The sequence below is a fragment of the Lissotriton vulgaris genome, chromosome 9 (genome assembly GCF_964263255.1).
Source record: "Lissotriton vulgaris chromosome 9, aLisVul1.2, whole genome shotgun sequence".
Lineage (NCBI taxonomy): Eukaryota > Metazoa > Chordata > Amphibia > Caudata > Salamandridae > Lissotriton > Lissotriton vulgaris.
Window position 1 is genome coordinate 1,006,641,552 of NC_141697.1, and position 20,951 is coordinate 1,006,662,502.

Here is a 20,951-nt window from a genome sequence, read left to right on the forward strand (position 1 = left end):
AGGCCTCCTTATCCAAAGGGTCTTCCAGATGCAGGTTCAAATCACCCAATACCAGAAGCTTATTGTGTCTTAATGCCAAGTGAAAAATTACCTATGCCTCTAGTGACTTCACAACACTTATTCATATGAAGTAAGATGAACGCAAACTAATACGTTTACCTTAGCAGTAATTTCTGCCTTTTATTTCATTATTTTTTTTAAATTAATATCAGATATTAATTTAAAAAAAAATAAAAACAATAAAAATAAAAAAATAATAATAATGAAATAAAAGGCAGAAATTACTGCTAAGGTAAACGTATTAGTTTGCGTTCATCTTACTTCATATGAATAAGTGTTGTGAAGTCACTAGAGGCATAGGTAATTTTTTTCTTTTGTAGTTTAACTGGCCCTACCTACCCTCTAATCCTTTGGACCAAACCCCTCCTTTGTTGACAAAATGAATGCCAAGTGGGCAGTCCCTTCAACCAGACTCGGGAGGAAACGAGTAGGAGGACCGGGAGGTCTGTACACCAGAAGCCCTCTCACCGTGAAATTAGCATTAATTTTAAGCGTAAAAGAGCCTGCCTCACTTTCACAGGTCATAGATAGTTCGAGTAGGCATTCAAGGGGGGGGGGGGTTAAAGATGACTGCTATCCCTCCTCCTCTGCCTGTCACCCTATCCATTCTGGCTATAGTATAGCCAGGGGAAGTGCTTCCAGGATATCTGGCTCAGACTCATCCTTCAGCCAAGTTTCCGTAAGAAACAGAACGTCAAACTTGTTCTCAACAATCAGGTCATAGATTTCACTTTTATGTTTACATAAAGATCTGCAGTTCAATAGCCCGCAGCACAGGACGGTACTTCGTGACTGCCTTACATGCTCAGTATTCCAACTGAACGAGCATTGACAGCCCACCTCATCTAGGGAGGCCGCCATATTATGCCTGCATCTGCTAGCGATAGGAGGGCACAGTGCCTGTAACTCAATAGAGCTATATTTAATTCTTACCGCTTTAGAGACAGGGTTTCTGGCCCCGGTCCCCGTACGGCCGTGGACGGACACAGACGGGCTTGACTGTGGCGTGCTTTCGAAGTGCCGGCGGCGCGCCCGCTGTGCGGCCGTTTTTGCATGTGATCTTTATCCCCTCCCTCCTGCAACAACTAGACTGCTACCCGGCCCACCGGAAGTGTCTTGGCTCTCCCTTCCGCCCCCCTCCATGCAACGGTGCTAATCGCGGCGTCCGACCAGGGCAGAAAGGCTGCAAGAACGAGCACAAGCACGTGTAAGCCCAAGGGCCCCTCAAAACCGGCACTAATACCCCCAGGTAGGATTCCCAGTAGTAATTAAAAACCCAGTTGTAATTCTTTAAATTAAAAGCAGCGTCAAAGCGCAAAGGTGCAGTTTAAAACCAGCAGGTCAGACAAGCGAGCAAAGCGCCAGCAGTTCACGGGCTCTGCCGCCACCGCCCACTCACCACAACCCGCCTGCGTCACTTAAGTGACTTAGGGCCTGATTACAAGTTTGGCGGTTGAGATACTCCGTCATAAACGTGACGCATAGCCTAAATACAATACAAGTTCCATAGGATATGATGGAATTGTAATTTAGCGTACGGGATATCAGTCACATGTGTCCGCTGTCTGTCCACCAATCTCTTAATGAGGCCCTTTTTCTCGGGATAGAGTTGTTTTTTTAGAAAAAGCTTCATTTGTGCAGGGGTCCAGGTGGATTAATATTCAAACATACATTCCAATTTATTATATACCAATTTAAAATTTTCATCGAAAATGCCATCTTTTTTAGTGTTGTAAGGATTTACTGCCTCAAGATATCCTTAAGTGTGCCTTCTGTTGAGTGACATAGGCTATTGGCCAAGAGCAGGTGTGAGGTCAAATTCTAGTCGCTGCACCTGGATGGGGGCTGATTAGCTTACTGAGGCCAGCTTATGAATAATCTTCCCTTCATAGTGATCCATAAATAACCATTGCCTTATAGGTGTATATTCTAAAGCATATATGAGGGTAGGAGGGATGGGATTTTTGCAGTATGTATTTCTAATAGATGTTTAAAATGTCTCTTTCCAGATAGGCATTTGCCCTATGGCCTTATTTCATGAATGTATGTAATAAAGTTCATCATCAAGATTTTGACGGAACACTTTTCCTAAATAGGTATATGATTTTATAAATGCCACTGGTGTTCCACCTATACGCCAACCCAGTTTATGGCAGTGGTTTCTTCCATTAAAAGCCATTATTTTAGTCTTTGAAATATTAATTTTCAGAACATTAAAATATATAAATCATAAGATGCACCACATGGATGAAACTTATGTACATTTGCAAATTGGACTGATAAATCAAAGAGATATAGAGAGTAATGGGGTCACGGGGCAGCACTGAATTAAACCATTCATTGTTTGTATTTTTGAGGTTAGACCCTTACTTCTTCCTATTTAAACCATGTACACCACATAGAGGAATGCAGTGCTATAAGTACCCTCAATAAATTCAGAGAGGTGGCCAATGTGCAAAGTTTCTTCCAGAGGGTTGGCCTGCCAACTTTATCAAATGCTGTTGAAAAATCAATGAAGGCATTTAACAGGATTTGTGATGTTACTACATTTTACCAATGTTATAATCACAGAATGGTTAGGCCTGAATCCTGCCTATTTTGAGGGATAATTCCTTTAGTGAGTACCCAATCATGTGGATGTTCTAGTATGCTGGCTGCAAAGATCTTTCCCGATGCATCAAGAAGAGCACTCTGGCGGTAATATTTGTGAATCTTTTTTTGGAGTGGTACTATAATACTCTTCTTCCAAAAGGAGTGGATTTGACCGGTATGGTAACAATATTCAAAAAGAGGAAATAGAAATGTGCCCCATTGCTCAGGATCCTTTTTCAAAATGTTTATGGGGATTTTAACTGGGTCCATTACTGCTGAGGATCTTGTGCTTTTTATATGTGCCGTTATTTGTTTACTTATAAGGGACATTAAAAATTCAACCTGATTTACAGAACAATTTAATAGCCATTAATGGGGTTCGGAAGATGATTTCTAGGAAAACAACGTGAATACAGTCATATTCAATCTTTTCTGACACGGGGAGAGGGATAGTTGGTAATGATGTTTTTGATCCACTGCGAGTTGCAATAAGACTCCAGAATTGCTTTGGATTTTCACTTTTGGCTGCCTGCTGAAGGGCAATCCTAGTCTTGTGGGCTTCCTTCCACTTCTGATTTTTACAAATCCTCCTCCTTTTTTACTGTTAACGTTAAATAAAATGTTTTTCTAATGACAGAGTAATTGATGAATTGAAGTCGAGTGAGTTTATTTATGCCCTCTGAAATTTTCTCTTCTTGAGTATTTTTTCCTGTTTTCCTTATTACTGTTTGGCCAATTACTTATGGTGGTGGAGATCTCATTTGCTACTTTCAGGATAATATCCTCAAGGGCAGATATTGGTTTACCTCTTCATTTTTGTGTACATTTTGATAGACTTTTATTAGATTGTTCATCAAAGAATTAAGTTGTGTCCCTATGAGATATTGACTCAGCCTTCCTCCTGCCAAAGGCTACGGCTTGCAACACTGTTAGTGGGAATCATCTCAGTTACCTCATTCATCGATGCGTCTGGCCGGTGCTTTTTGCAGCAAGTTTGTTTGGTTTGTTACTTAAATGGGTATGACAGCAAGAAAGTGATGTGGAAGTAAATGAAAACATTGTCAGCCTCCCACCAATAAGTAGTTGGGCAGTCCAAAAGAAGAATGCTTTCCTCTAAGTGTCTGACCAATATAAGCAGGTTTAAATTGTTCTCCTTTCAGGGTATATTCGAATGTGCCTACTGACTCCAAAGAATGTGTCCCTATGATTCCAATCCCATTTAAATTGAGAGATGCAAGGACATTCCATTCCTGAATACACTCATTTAACCATTTCTGTTACCATTGATGATCTGAATGTGCCCCTCACTGACCTGGACATACACCGTCTGCTTTACTAGGTGCCACTGCTGAAGCACTGGTGTGTCAGAAATAACTTGGCTGCATTTGTAAGGGAAACAGCCGTTACAACATTACTGTGGCCCGGAAAAGATCACAATTTAATTTACTTTTTTTTCTCAAGTTAACTTACCAAGAATGTATTTTCTTTCAGGAGTGCCAGTCACCCAAAGCAGAATGAATGAACAAGCCAGAATGTATTACACCTGTGGCAAAAGAGCTTACACGTGGCTCCAGAAACTCCAGATTGGTTCTTGTTTTCCTAGGTAAGTTGTTCAGGCATTAGACACTTGGCTACTTCTTCTCATCCCTCATAAAAAAAAGCAAAAGAGAAATTGTGGAGACCTCACATTTCTTAAGGATATAGATTTAGGGGCATATTTATGAGGCAGTTTGCGTCGCTCTTGCACCACGCAACATGGTGCAAGAGCAACGCAAACCTTGATTTATGAAGCCACGCAGAGCCACTTCCAGAGTAACGCAACACAGTGCAAACTGATCTGGGAAGGCATTCGATTGGTTCTGTGTGGGTGTTCCCACGCAATTCCCATGAATTTTGACCCATCCCTAGATTTACAAGGAATTGGAAACCTGGGGATGCGCCAAAATGTTACACCTTCACTGGGGAGGCGTTATTCCTGCAGAAAAACAAACCAGCATGCATTGCAGTCACCCTTGCAAGGGTACCTGCTTTGGCGCTAAGCACCCTATTATTCTCCAGCGAATGAGAAAGGACCGGAATGCGCCAAATTCCATTAAATACAGCACATCCCTGCCCTTTCCCCGTCGCACAGTGAGGCAAGGTGACTTGCTGCGCTGCACTGTGTCACAAAGCTCATAAATGAATCCCTTACTGTGCCTAACTCCACATACATGTACCTTGAGCTATATGTATTGTCAAAGAAGTAAGAAGATTGGCTGCAGTGCTTGAAGAAGTGGCAGACTTCACTTCTGAGGGTGTTAAAAGCATAAACTCAACTGATGGCCCATAGAACCATTATTTTGAAAAATACAATGATTTTGTATATCATTATGGCTGAAAAGGGTGGAATTTGTGCTGCCGTAGGTGTTGTATCTATCATCCTGACAACTCATGAAAATGTTGCTAATTTCCTTGATTAAGTTAATGGTTTGTGTACAATTGTTGATAACTTAAAATTGTGGGACCGCCGGCCCAGCTTAAAAACTGTCTTCAGAGATTACAATAATATAATTCTAGATTTATAAAATTTGACACCCCTAAGGGTTTCTAGTCGCTGGGGGGCCGGGGGGAAGATTAAGTGAGCTATTGCCCAGAGTAACATGACGCTAAACTGAGCTGGGGATCAAACCGTGATCCCCAAGCTCCTGAGTCAGCTGCTCTTGCCGCTACGCAACACCTCTCCATTGGGAAATAAAGATACTGAAAGTTGTTCTCATAAATCTTCTTGGATTTCTCCTTCTTTATATTTAACTTCAAACCTCTAAAGCCTCAGTAAAGAGTTTTAATGAGGCCAGAGAACATCCTCCATTCTTCTAGCGCTTCTTGATGTTCACAATAATAAGGATAATGTGAGGATAGAGATGATGTTGAATGGAAAGGAGTACTTTATTTGATAATTATCAAATCATAGATGTTTTGGGTTCCACAAAGATTAGTGCACAGGGGTGGATTTTAAAGTAAATATGTGAGATGTCCTGAATAAGGCTTTATGACTTCAAGTTGTACCAACCTTATTTTTTGCAGTGCTGAAACCTGTGAACCAAAAGTTCATGTCACAGAGCCCAAGCTGAGGAGCACTGTAGCCATCCAAAAGTGAGATTTTCAAAATTGCTGCATTTATAGAAAATCTGTGAAAATCTTGGTACTTTTTGAAGGCCGACTGCTACTAGTCTCATGAGCTCCCCCCTGGACTTTTTCATCAGCATAGTAACACTTCTGAACATGTGACTGATTCTAGAAACTTCTGTATTTGGATGTAAATGTGTGTATACTTCCTCTCCTTTGGGAGCACGACTCCATAGCTGATGTTGGTGGAATTCATGCTCTATTGTTCTGTGATTCATATCTCTTAATAAATAAATGTTCATACCCAAGCCAAGATTTGGATCGCCTAGAGTTTGGCCATATTACCTTGAGACATATCTCTGGTAGGCTGATGAACTTTATAGTGACCTGTTCCATTTTTCCCCTTTCACACCTGCTTTTGCAGTTATATGCTATTGCTACTGCTGGTGCTGATGAGAGTTTTTGTTAAGGTTGTAGTTACCCAAGAAGAGAGGATCCTAACACTAGCACAAAATTAAGAATTGAGGCAACTCTTGGGACCATGCTGGGTAGCAAAATTAAATGGAATACAAATAATATTTCACGGATTGATGAACAACAGCGAGGCGTTGAACATTTCAGTTAGTGTGGCCCTCCAAAAAGAATTTAAGTGGACACAAACAATGTGATGAAATAAATCTGCCTTTGATGCTGATGCCTTTAGGAGGTGCCCTTTGGGTGTTATTCGACACACGTTAGCCCTACATTTAAACAAAGCAGATAAGGGTAGGCAGACATGCCACATGCACAAGTAGGGAAGGGAGAGTTTTTTTAAAAAAACGGTAGAATGTATTTTCCATATTGACTTGTATTGAGGCAGAAGCAGATTTCGGGGGAGAGGCCTACAATAAAGTTATTGAAGCTTCAAAAATCGTGAGTCTCTGGAATTAGGGTTATTGGCATGTACGGGGTAGGGCTGTGTCCACCCAGTCAAGACATCCTTTCTACAACCACTGTTTGATGCCAAACCACATCATATTGCTACAAGCTAATTGTAATATTATCCCAAAACAAAGCTCAGGCAGCGACCCGCTTTGCCAAATGTTTAGAGGAAGTGGCTGACTGGATGTCAAACCACTGCCTCAAGCTAAACAGGAAAAAGACGGAAGTACTGGTGGTGGGTAAGACACCAACCATCTTGTCATCTGCTTGGTGGCCAGAAGTATTGGGCCAAGTCCCACACCCAAATCAGAGGTGAAAAATCTCGGAATCTGGTTCGACTCTAAACTGTCATTTGACAATCTGATCCGGAAGGTAGCGGGGAAGTGCTATTGTGCTATGAAAACCCTGAGGAAAATCATTGATCTATTACCATCTAAAGCCAGGAAAACCATAGTACATACAGTAATCACCTCACAATTAGACTATGGCAATGTACTGTACTTAGGCTCTTCCAAAAAATGCCTTGCAAAACTACAAAGTGTACATAATGCTGCGGCACGCCTGGTTCTCAGCCTTCCAAGGAGAGCTAACACTAAGAAAGCCCTGGTACACTGGCTACCAGTAGAGAAGAGAGCCATGTTCAAGGCACTGTGCTATTGCCACCGCATCCTCTCACACAAAAAGAGGCCCTAGATACTTGCAACCACTACTGACTAAATATACCCCAGGACATAGCATTAGTAAGCATTACAAGAATATTCAAAGCCCGAATGGGGGCTCGCTCTTTTAGGTATCTAGCAGCTAAAATTTAGAACACCCTGCCAATCACCATAAAACAGAACCCAGTGAAGGTTCATTCCACAGACAGCTGAAGACATGGCTGTTCTCAAAAACTGAGGATGGTACAACGGAAGAGCCACGAAAAATTACAGTCACTCTCCTCTAGATATGTTTCAGCGTGGGGACACACCGTTGGTGTAACCATGCGCTCTACAAAAGAATAAAATAAAAAATGCTATAAAATGTGCAATGTGTGCCTCACGCCTCAAAATCATTATGCCAAATTCCTTCTCATGAGCTGCCACAGTGAATACAAAATGGCAGAGTAAGACAGCTTTCAAGACTACCTGGTTTCTTTCTTCCGGGGCAGGCACATTTCTTAGAATGCTTAGTACCATCATGGCGACACTCCCCACCCCCAAGCACATAGCATTCATGTAAATAAATACACACAACACATAAATTTGTTATGGGAGAAACTGCTGCAGGTTTATTACATACAACGTTATGTAATATGGTGGGTTATCTTATGGGCGATCCAAGGGCAGGCAGCATACTCGCCACCTGCCCACCTGATGAGCCAAGCAGCACTGGGGTGAACCCCATCTGTGCTGCCCCTTCTGGTGATCCTCCTCCCAGATCACGTGACACTTATTACTCACGCCCCTTTCAGGGCAGAGCGTAGCAAGGCAAGCCCCCAGTTGTTCAGGTCCACAACCACCCGAAGGACAAACGGGGCTCTGACACGGTTTCCAGGAACTTCCATGAGGCTCCTGGGCTCTGGCACCCCTATGTGCCGTGCAGAGGTACCCTTCTGTACCCATTTGCTTCCAGATTGCCCTGTAACTCCACCAGAGCTCTGGCGGCGGCCACCGTCGCCGACAGACCCCCAACCAAAACAGCTCCGCTGGAGAAGTGTGGCTCAATGATTGGAGCGGCAGACCCTGATGCAGAGGTCCGGCCCGGGACCAGCGTTCAATTCCCTGCCCCGGCGGGTCTTGGGCTCAATTTCCTCGGGCCTGATAATTCTCGCCTCGGTGCCTATTCTAATCATGGGTCCCACTCTGCGACTCTGGGCAATAGCTTGCTTAATCTCCACAACGGCCCCAAAAGCGCTGGGATGCCTGGTTTCACCCTGGGGGTGCCCAGGAGTGGACACTCACAGGGAAAACCAGGAAGGGCTCCTAAGCGGTATACGTACAGCGCCGGGACACTACCTCAGGGAAGTAGCTGTGCGCTCTATAAATGCTGGTACATTTACATTTACATTCACCTGCAACTTCTCATATACAGGCCCCCTGCCAACCTGGGCAGGAGACCCCATCTATATCCCCGTGACCCTTGACGTTAGACTGCCAGAGTCTCATGACGAAGGCCTTTCTGGCAAGTAAACTTGTGCCAAGAACTAATTCTCCCATGGGAAATTTCCATCGCCTTACATGACTCTGCCCTGTGCCACTCGGGCAGGGTGGATTTCAGGCACTAAGGTTCACATGGCCCCCTGAATTTTGCTGGTCGCACCAGGCTGCACCGAGTGTCTTGCACACCTGTGCCCCACATCCTAAGGGGCAGCAGCCCACTTGTTAGCTGACCGCTCCCACACCCACCTGCCCCTTAGCTGTTAGGGTGAAAAGGAATATACTTTAGCATTAGCAGTCATTCTGCTTCTAAATCATGCCGCACCTTGTCCATAACTGTAAGTATGTGACAAGGAGCAAGGAATCGCCAACTCAGCTCCTTCTGTGGCGATTCCCACTGGGCCTACCGACTCACAGAATGTTTGGATTATACTGTGCCCCCTGCTGTTCAATGTTGCCTACATTTAAGGACTGACTAAGTCCTGCTTACACCCTCCATAGCATATTCACAAATAGGGAGATGAAGGGCTTCACCTGTCCACACTGAGCAGCCCCAGGGCTGAAATATAACCTGCCCTGCTGATATAAATTATTGTAGCATACTGACATGCCACATGCTCTATTACATAGTCTTTCGTGCTTGGCACCTTGCAATCCCCGTTTCTTGGGACGGCAGCACAGGATGACCTAGGACAGTCCGCTTGGTGTGCCACGATAAACCACAATGGTCATGAGGACCTAAAAAGCACCCAATTTCCACCTGGGCCTACCTCAAACTTGAGGATGACTTCACACAGCTGTAAGGCCATAGAGCTACACCTTACCTATTTACTGGTTGTTGCAGCTTGGCACTTTTCCGGTTTCCGCACTGTGTTTGGTGAAGCGCGCAAGCCCCCGGGGCCCTCTGTCACTGAATAAACAGTATATGTTACCCATTTGCTGCCTCACCATACAACACCGCCTGCCTAATGTGCTACGTTGTAAGCGATTGGGTGCCTCACTTCTCTTCCCCCTGAAAAGATATTAACCACAAGGCCAAAGGCAACCAAGAATTAACCTATTTACTGGGTTTTGCCACCTGCCATCCTTCTGGATGGTGATGCAAAACTTCCCACCCAGTGTGGTGTTGCCAACACCCCATTTGTGTCCCCTGAATGACCCTCCATCCTCCTGTGCAATAGTCATGCTGCTAAGGGGGGGGGGGGCACTTACTTCCATATCCATCCTAACCTGCATACTGTTGCCTATTTAGTTCAATCTGTGGTGGCCACACCCAGCTTTCCCAGGCAGCTTGCTGGCAATGTGAGCTGTTACTGGCATTGATGGTATCTCACGCGTGCGGCTCGTGCCTACCGGGAATTTTAAATTAACGTGAAACTGTGTATCGGAAATGACTATGCAAAGGTAATAGGAACTCTCACATGTGCGGTTGTTGTAAACAACAGGGGACGAACAGGATGATTTGGGGGGGGCCTCCCCCTACAGGTCACTGCTGTAGTTTGAGGTGTAGGCTGAAAATTTTCCTGTGGAGCCTCAAGCATAGAGCTTGAAGAGCAATGGCGCTTAGCGGGGGTCCGGAACGTCTGTCAAATGGAGGACCCCTAGTGCCTGAACTGTGCCCCTACCGGCCAGTATGTGTGTACTATCAGGTACCTAAAGCTTTATTGAGCTTTCAAGACCGCCTGGTTTCTTTCTTCAAGGGAAGGCAAATTTCTTAGAATGCTTTTCTCCTCCTCCTAGAGAATCAACAGTATATGTTTTGTGATCTGAACGGATGCTGCCGTAAGGCCGGAAACATTCTGCCACCGTAATAAGTATGCCTGGAGGAATCGTCTGCCGACTCAGCTCCTGCAGACTCCGACGGAAGCCGCGAGGCTGCCTGACGGATCACGCATTTGACTAACTACGAAAAATGCACTGCTGTGAAGCAGATTTGGCACAGAGACATAAGTGCAGTAAATAATTTCCCAATTTATCTGTCGTATTCCCTCTTTCATCTGACCAACAGTCAACATCGTTAATAAAATGACAGTCTTTCTTTCTCGCTCTTGCTTCCTGGACCAAGACAAATCGCGGCCCCCATTCTGCATAATGGGCTTCCTTGAATAGGAGCTGTCAAAGCTGAGCAGAGCTGGGGGGAGACCGGGCCAATCTAATAACGGGGGCAGATCTGTCTCTTTCGCTAATTCCATTTGGTGGCAGCTCAGATTTAAAAGGATTAAGCAAATAGCACAAAATTAGGATCTACTTTGCACAAGTATGTAGCAGCAAAAGCTTTAGATTAATCCATCAGCAATTGAAGCAGCACCCGCGTGCACAGTGGGAAAATTTACAAATGTCACTTGAATTGTCTCGAATAAAATAATATGAGTAGGACTAGCGATGAAGTGGTTGAGATAGATCTGGGTCAATGTTCCCTATCTCTATACATAGTTTATGCTTTTTTAGAAATATTGCAATCCTGGCTGTAAAACAGGCATTAATGAATAATGCATCAACCTCCCCAGAGCCTTTTAATAGTATCATTTTAAACAATCGCAATTGAGATGCAAATGTGATAAAAGATATAACACGGAAATGCTAGAGCCCCCCCATCCCCACAGCTCCACCCTCCAGTTATTGTGATATGCCCTTGTTATTGTGCAGAGATTGGTATTCATTTACTGGTTTAGAGTGAAATGACAATTTCCAGGATCTGTTTCTCAACCCATCAGACTAATCTTGAATTGTTGTATGGGTCCAACTTCACCGAATATTACCAGGAAGAGAGGGAGTGCCCCACCCTGTGGTATATTCAAAGAAATGTAATATGGTGGTAAATGTATAGCATATGCAACAATTAGTAGTGTGTTGTAATCTTGGCTCTGCTAATTTAACAAACTGTTTGATCCTGAGCAAGTCTTACTGTTCCAGTTATCTACTAATCTGACAGTACGAAAGCATTTATTTTAAAACAGCATTATTTGAAGAAATACACTCCAATGTATGTTTTGGAGAAAGCCCCCAGCATGGGTTTCATTCACACATTCAGGGATGTTTAACAGGAAGTGGCCACAATCTGCCTTTGCACCAGTGAGGAAGTGGAGAGGAGGTTTATGAGGGTGGAGGAGCAGCATATTTGGCATATGGAGGACAGTCTCAGTACAGCCTGCAGCCTCTGTGTGTCTCCCCCATACATATAGCAAGTGAGCACGCCTCCATAGAATCCTGCAGGGCATCGCCTTATTGCTGGGGACAGTCTGGAAAGAGAAAAGCACCACATCTCAAGCACCTTCATAAATACACCCAGCAAGCAGCATCAAGACAGCTGGTACCACCCCATCCCTCTGCTGTCAAAGAAAATGAATTTTCAAGGAAGGAAAGAGAGAGAAGAGGTTCCTACCAGGGCGGAGATGAAGAATATATGACCTGTGTTGGCATGCAGTATTATAATCAGTTTGTTGTCTTTCCAATCATTGCAACCTTGATTTCATCACTGCTACTACCACCAGGGGGGGCACTACTCTCCATCAGAAATACCAGTCAATTAGTCTGTGTTGCCTTGTGTTGCTTAGTGCCGGAAGCCACTCTTGTGCAGAGAAGTGGTGGACAATGTGGTAAAGGGGCATTCTTCATGGCCACAGTGTGTCGGGAATAATGGTAAGCTTGTGTGTGTTTGGGGAGGGCGGTGCCACTTGGCCAGCTGTGCCTATGGGAACTTCTTCAGCTAGGCTCAGGTATCGAGACACTTTGAGGCTGAACACTGCTTTGTTGGTGGGGTTTCCTACCTGTAATCCCCCGACCCTTGACGGAGTCCCGCTGTAGCAGCTCCGAATCTGCCTTGCTTTGCCACAGCCGCTGCCGAGGACACCACCAACGCGACGCGGCCTGGGAGGACTACAACACCCAGGTCCCCCAGCGGCGGAAGCAGAAGCCGCCAACAGCCGAATCGCGCACGGAGGCGCTTAAACCCTGCCTGATCCCCGGTGTAGCGGGGGTATTGAGGCTGAACACTGCTTTGTTGGTGGGGTTTCCTACCTTTAATCCCCCGACCCTTGACGGAGTCCCGCTGTAGCAGCTCCGAATCTGCCTTGCTTCGCCACAGCCGCTGCCGCAGACACCACCAACGCGACGCGGCCTGGGAGGACTACAACACCCAGGTCCCCCAGCAGCGGAAGCCGCCATCAGCCGAATCACGCACGGAGGCGCTTAAAACCTGCCTGATCCCCGGTGGAGCGGGGGAATTGAGGCTGAACACTGCTTTGTTGGTGGGGTTTTCTACCTGTAATCCCCCGACCCTTAATGGAGTCCCGCTGTAGCAGCTCCGATTCTGCCTTGCTTCGCCACAGCCGCTGCCACAGACACCACCAACGCGACGCGGCCTGGGAGGACTACAACACCCAGGTCCCCAAGCGGCGTAAGCGGAAGCCGCCATCAGCCGAATCGCGCACGGAGGCGCTTAAAACCTGCCTGATCCCCGGTGTAGCGGGGGTATTGAGGCTGAACACTGCTTTGTTGGTGGGGTTTCCTACCTTTAATCCCCCGACCCTTGACGGAGTCCCGCTGTAGCAGCTCCGAATCTGCCTTGCTTCGCCACAGCTGCTGCTGCAGACACCCGCGACGCGGCCTGGGAGGACTACAACACCCAGGTCCCCCAGCGGCGGAAGCGGAAGCCGCCATCAGCCGAATCGCGCACGGAGGTGCTTAAAACCTGCCTGATCCCCGGTGGAGCGGGGGAATTGAGGCTGAACACTGCTTTGTTGGTCGGGTTTCCTACCTGTAATCCCCCGACCCTTGACGGAGTCCCGCTGTAGCAGCTCCGAATCTGCCTTGCTTTGCCACAGCCGCTGCCGCAGACACCACCAACGCGATGCGGCCTGGGAGGACTACAACACCCAGGTCCCCCAGCGGCGGAAACGGAAGCCACCATCAGCCGAATCGCGCACCGAGGCGCTTAAAACCTGCCTGATCCCCGGTGGAGCGGGGGAATTGAGGCTGAACACTGCTTTGTTGGTGGGGTTTCCTACCTGTAATCCCCCGACCCATGACGGAGTCCCGCTGTAGCAGCTCCGAATCTGCCTTGCTTCGCCACAGCCGCTGCCGCAGACACCACCAACGCAATGCGGCCTGGGAGGACTACAACACCCAGGTCCCCCAGCGGCGGAAGCGGAAGCCGCCATCAGCCGAATCGCGCACGGAGACGCTTAAAACCTGCATGATCCCCCGCATCACGGGACCGCGCGCGGGCGGCGCCGGTCTAAGCCCGGGCAAAGGGCGGGCCCTCTTAGGCCCTCAGAGGCCAGAGGAGGCTGGGCTGGGCCACGGACCTTGGTTCTTCTTCCAATGAACTATACATCCAAGTGAGACTTTCTTATATTTTCTTTTTTGTTAACAGGATAAAGTGTATTCGAAGTCTGTTCTCCTTCCCCAAATTCTGACTATGTCTAAATCCAAAACTAATAAGACCGCATCTGGGTTGGGCACTATTGACAATTATCTGGTAAAAAAGGTGAATCAAATTAATAACGAACGCAGGGCCTCGCTAGGTCGAGGGAGTCATCTGGTGTCAGATGAGGATATGTGGTCCCCAGTTGTAGATTCAGCTGTTGCTAATATCCCTGATGTGGGCAATAGGTCTGTCATAGTAGCTGAAGCGCAGGTCCATGTCAAGTCCCAGGAAAATGTACTCGATATATCTATTGAGACCTTAGAAAAGCCTTTGCCTACCTGTAGACCAGTGAGATCTTGCAGAAAGTCACAGACCAAACGTGGGGGAAGTATGGTAAAAAAAAAGAGTAGAAATAGTGCAATCAGTCCCAAATAGCCATACTAGTGGATCTGATTTACATGTCAGTAAAAATGTAGTTGCCATAAATTTAAATCCGGAGCAATTCGCCCTATTGATTAGCACTTTTGAAGCAAAAATAGAAACAAAGATAGAAGAGTTAATGAAACCCCTGGCATCTAAATTGGATACTATGGCCATAGAAGTTAATAGATGGCAACACACCTGGCCTCGGTCTCAGCCGTAAGACTTAAGGCTATGGATAAGGGCCATAATGGAGATGGGCAGGGTACTGGCAAAATGAACACACAGCAAACTAGCCAGCAAATAACTGTAACTGAACCTGCCCCACTTGATCTTGTAACTCCAATCAGTCAGAATAAACAGGCTATAGTAGTTCCAGAGGGTAACCCGGACTTTAGACAAGTAAAGAAAAGTCGCTATATCAACCTTCCTCCAGACTGTGCAACTTATGTGGTTGTCCTAACAAATGTCCCGCCCATTGATTGTCAATCTGCTCAGTCATATGAGGAATCCCATGATTCATTAAAAAATAAAACGGTATCATGGCTGAATAACAAATGTGGTTTTCCAATCACATACTCTGATCAAATGTTGTCAACTAGACGGGTGAACTGGATAGGCTCGTTCAAAAAAACATCTAGTGTGGACTGCATTGTTGTCAACTTTAAACATCCCCAACACGTGGCAACAGTTTTATTAAGAGCAGCCTCCTTAGTTTACAATGTGAACAGTGTATGTGTACGCCCACTTGGTTATTTTTATACCCATCTAATCAAAGCCCCTCTTAATTCTAGGAAAATTAGACCATTTATTCCAATTCTGCCCAGGGTCCCTGAAGCAGCATATCTGTACAATGTTGATAGTCATTGTATGAATGGGTTCAATGTTGTAACGCAGAACAGATTTGATTCACTCTCAGGCCTGGAGGTGTGCGATTGACACGTGGAATCTGAGGGTCAGGAAATAGAGACATTGGCTGAAGTGGGACATACGGAAATCACACTAGTAAAACTGAGTGGAAACAATGTAATTTCCTGGAACATTGCTGGACTGGGTGCTAAAATGGAGGATTGCAATTGGATTAGGTATATCAAGCAGTTTCAGATTATCTGTCTGCAGGAGACTTGGTCAGTTGAATGTGACTATTTTCTTGAAGGGTACAAGGCATTGTATGTCCCTGCAATAGAAACAACTAGGGGAAGACCAAAGGGGGAATGTTTACGTTCATTTCTGTTGCGTTATCTTGTAAAATTCGCAGTCTTAACAAGCAATTCTGGTATTATTGGTTTAATTTTAACAGGAGAAAACTGTATGGCTGGTATGGCCAATTTTTATAATGCTGTCAATTTATGCTCAGTTATTAGTCAGATATCAGCACTGAATGTCTTCATTTGTAATTCAATGAGGGATTGCATCCATAATCTTATGATTATGGGTGATTTTAATGTTCACCCTTGTGGCGATCCCCTTCTGAAAAGTATCTCGGATTTGCATTGTCCACGTTCCGAGGGTATGCATTTGGAACACATGACAGAGGGGGAACTTTTTAATGACCTATTGAACGATCTGGATCTATCGCTGACCATGGCATTGACGGATCCCACCAAGTGTTTTGAGACCCCGACTTTCAAGGGCCATGGAAGGGGAACTTTTATTGATTATGTATTAGTAACATCCTCAATGCAGTCCTTTGTGGACCCTTTCGCTATTGAAGACAGTGAATTCAGTGACCACAACCCGCTCACTGTACATTTGAGGGGTCCCTGAATAGCAAATCTTATCTCTGGCAGGGTGAGCACAACTGATGGGAGACATTGTCTTAGATGGTCTAAGATCACCCCAGATTTGTTGTACAAAGACATTAAAACCACTTGCGCAGATGAAATCATGGTTTGCATGCAAGAAGGGACACAGCCGAGGAAGGTTCTTACAGCCTTCCAAAGTATATCGGACAAGGTGACACAGCTGTTGTCGGTTCCAGCAAAGAAATTAGAGAATGTGGGACCAAAGTGGTTCAACCGAGATTGCTCTAAAGCAGCTAGAAGCCTAAGATTGGCACTAGCAGCTAAACCCAGAATAAAGGCGACAGTTCAATTGTGCCGTAAAGATTATGAATCTACCATTGCTAAACATAAGGATTCCCTAAGAGAGGAGGCATGGAGAGAGATTCTCGACCCTACTACTTTGCGGTGTAGCTCCAGATTCTGGGCAGTAATAAAGAAACCTTTCCTGGTCCAGGTACCGGGCGATGGGCTGGAATGCTGCATAACAAAGGAGGAGTGGGAAGTACATTTTAAGCAATTATATTGCTGCTTGATGGATGATATGCCCAACCCTGCCCCTTGCATTGATGGACAAATGATTAGCTTTGATAGAAGGGAGATATGGAGGGCATTGAGGGATTAACAGCCGGGAAAGCGCCGGGTCCCGATGGGATTCCTCCAGACTTATTTAAGTCTGAACCAAGCTTTTGGGCACCTATATTAGAGTCTGTTTTTAATGCTACGGTAAAACATGGCTGTCCACAATCATGGGGTATCTGTACAATTGTCCCGGTCTTCAAGAAGGGGGACAAAGGCAGCCTACATTGTTATAGGCCTATTTCACTAATAGACTCTATGGTTAAAATCGTTGGAAGAATCCTACTACGGAGACTTTCTGACTGGGCGTTGGAAAATAATATCATGTCCATCTCGCAGTATGGTTTTTGTAGTGGCCGTTCAACAGTAACCCAGTGTCTCAACCTTTTTCTAATATTAAGCAAGTACACTGTGGCTCAAAGGGGCACCATCCACCTCGCCTTAATGGACTTGTCCTCAGATTTCGACTGTGTAAACAGGGAAAGCTTTGGCATGAAGGAGAAGGGTGTAGATGGTGGTATTGTCAACTTTCTTGTTGATTTACATAGTAATACTGAAGCAAATGTGAGATATTCCCAAGATCTGAGCACAACAAATAACTTTGACATCAGTAAGGGTGTTCGCCAAGGTTGTATCTTGGCCCCCTTTCTTTTTAATTTTTACATTATTGACCTAGATAGTGTGTTGCAGAATGTACCGGCTGATTGCCCTAGAGTCGGTAGGCGGGGTATTCCTGTACTTTTATACGCAGATGATGCGGTTTTAATTTCTAGAACTGAGATGGGTCTGCAAGCTTTAATAAATGCATTTAAACTGTTCATGACGGATAGAGATCTTATGGTCAACAATTCGAGATCTTTTATCATGCAAGTTGGCCAACAACCAAGAAGGAACTTTTTATTTAAAATTGACGACGTAGTAATCTCCATTTCAAAAACATTCTCATATCTTGGGGTCCTTTTTGATTCTAAACTTAACTGGGGTCCTCATCTTGCAAAAAAGAAGGGGGAACTGGTTAGGGTTAATGCCTGAATGTTTAATTTTGCATCGAAACTGGGGAAAAAACCTACCAGTGCTATGCTGAAACTTTATAATGCAAAATCGGTGGCAACATATGGCAGTGAAATTTTAGGGTATGTGGCCGGTGAGCAGCTACAGACTGCTGAAAACTCTTTCTTGAAGCGTATCCTTTGCTTTCCTACTGGCACGCCTAATCTTGCAGTACACGAAGAGTTAGGGACACAATACTTAAGTGACATTTTCTCCTTACGCCCGTTGACCTGTTGGTTAAAACTGTGGTTGAACCAGGATATACCACTGACACATTTGATTGTGAGGGACTATTTGAACCAGGATAAAGCAATGGGCTCCCCTTGGATAAAATATGTGAAATCTAGTTTTTCTAGGCTTGGTCGTTTGGAATTGTTTGACCACCCAAGTCAGATTGTAAAGGGGGATCTGGGGGTAATTAAACGGGACTTCCTTTTGGATAGGAAGATCCAGAGGGAAGAAGTGGAGCTCCAGAAACAAAGTGTGAGAAAATTTGTCATGCTGAAAACATGTGAAACAGCAGAGCCGTACCTGTTGGGCTCACTGACCTCTCATGAAAAGTTCCGGCTAACGAGGTTTAGGTTAAATCTCTTTCATCATCTACTGATTAGGCCAAAAACTGATGTTTTTAATAAACTGGCAACACCCTGCGGCTGCGACGGAAAGTCTCCGCAAGATATGCTGCATTTTATATTTTTAAGTAGATTTTATGAATACCCACGCAAGCGCTATCTGGTAACTCTTTTTAAAAAACTCAATTTTACTCAGATCAGACCGGCTTTAATGTACTTCAACTTTTGCACAATGAAAGTATTTTCCATATTACTGAATTTTTAAAATTGACTGTTAGGCTGAGAAATTGTATGGACAAGTAATGGTTTTTATTTTCCTTTTGTGACAAATGTATTAGTTATTTATTCCCATTGTAAGGATGATACCGTACTTCTGCACTTCTGGCACGTTATCTGATATGAGTTTATAATCATCGTATTTTTAAATTGCTTATCAATGTATATGTACTTTTATGGTTTGTGCAAAAACAGAAATAAAGTCTCTTTTGATTTGATTTGAGACACTTTCTGGCAGAAAGATTTTTTTATTTTACCTCATACTACAAATGAGATACTCTTCTATCCTCTGTAATACAAGCGGAGCGTTTTATGTGCCTTCCACTGAATTGCAAAGGTATTTTATTTTCCAAGGCATCATGATACTATTTCTATTCTTGGAACATCAACATAATGTTTGGTCTTAAGGCACCACTGATACCTAAACTAACATGCATTGGCATAGCCAACAAGCCTCGCCTCTGCAAGATCAATTGGCTTTGTCAATTGTTTTAGACATAATGCACAGCAGTTTGAGCTGCTGTGTAACATGGCTTGAAGCAAAAAAATGCAACGAGGTAGCCAGCTCATGCTGCTGTGCAATATGTTAAAAAAAATTTGGGGCTAACAACACAAGGGAGATGCAGGGGGTGGAGGGAAGGAGCCGCAACAATGGAAAAGGGGAAAAGCCACACAAAGGAGGTGCAGGGGTGAGGGGAGGAGGGAGCACTAAAAGGGGACAGCAACACGAAAAAGGGATGGCACAAACTGTGTGGGAGGGGAAGGAGGAAACAGTAACTCAATCATAGTGTGAGCAGCAGACGGACACTAATTAAGTTCAAACAATCTGTGCTTCATCCATGCTCCACAGAAAGGAACAGAAGTGACACATTTGCCTGCACTGGCCAAATTGAAGGCAGAAAAGAACAGTGATACTAAAGCCAACAAATGGTGAGGGATGGGCAAGCTCCAAGCCATTTATTGTAAACAATAACATCTTGCAAGCCACAACGCATGCAGCGCATGCACTGTTGCAGGCTCGACCTAAAAATGGGAAAAGGAGACAGGAAGTACCTCATCTTTTTTTCCTCTATGAAATGCGATGGTGATAAAGTGTTTAGGAGTTCGTAACACATTATCACCATCACATTTCATAGAGAAAGAAAGATGAGGTAAAAAGGAAAATTAATTCAAGAGAAGGAAACAATAAACGAGATCACATGAGTTGGAATTCGAAAAACAAATGAACACAAATATCTTATCAACTGACACATCCTATGAGCAGCTTGCCGAAAGAAAGCCACTATTGTTTTGATGCCTAAACCGTCAACAATCTTTCAAGGCAAGTAATTAATCACATCAGGTACTTGCGAACATTACTCATGGCATTTACTAATTTAATTCAAATCTGAGATGTCCTTCAGATCAACTAGAACCTGTGTACTGGCAGCCTGATCCGGAGCCACCAGAAAGTCCGCAACTTCTCTTTGATGCCTGTCTGAGGACCATCGACCAATGAGAGTTAGCCACAATGGTCGCTTCTGATAACATCGAACAGAACTGACTAAATTCGAGTCAACAAAACAGCCAAGTAGGAGTTTCATTCATCCCTGTGCAACCAGGGGTAAAGCACCTTCACCCCGCATCCCTGACCCCACATGCGGTCACAACGCGGTTGTTATAACGACCGCCTTGTGACAACGCCTACCATTACTCCGCAAGTTGTTACCACGACTTGCGGAGGGGGGAGAAGGTGTTCGATTTAAAATCCAACACCTTCCCTAAAGTCCGCACAGACTGGAGTTGGAATAGTAAATTTTACTATTCCAACATTCAGCGCCCCCCTTCCGCAAGTTGTTGTAACGACTTGCGGAGTAATGGTATGCGTTGTCACAATGCGGTTGTTGTTAGGACTGCGTTGCAACAGCATGCGTGATAATGATATGTGGCGTAAAGAGGCATATTCGCAACCAGACATGTAGATTGCAAAATATGTGCAACTTTCTTATTACTTCAGGTGACGTGTGGCGTGCCTCTTAGTGCCCACACTGCTGTTTGACATGACTTCTATGGCACTCCGCATCCTCTTTTGGGGATTAAAATTAACATT

The 20,951-nt window shown here is 44.8% G+C and overlaps 1 pseudogene; it reads left to right on the top strand.

Moving 5' to 3' along the window:
• Nucleotides 1–15,666: 15,666 nt before the first annotated feature.
• LOC147692710 (uncharacterized) lies at nt 15,667–17,439 on the top strand (annotated as a pseudogene).
• The last annotated feature ends 3,512 nt before the right edge of the window (nt 17,440–20,951 follow it).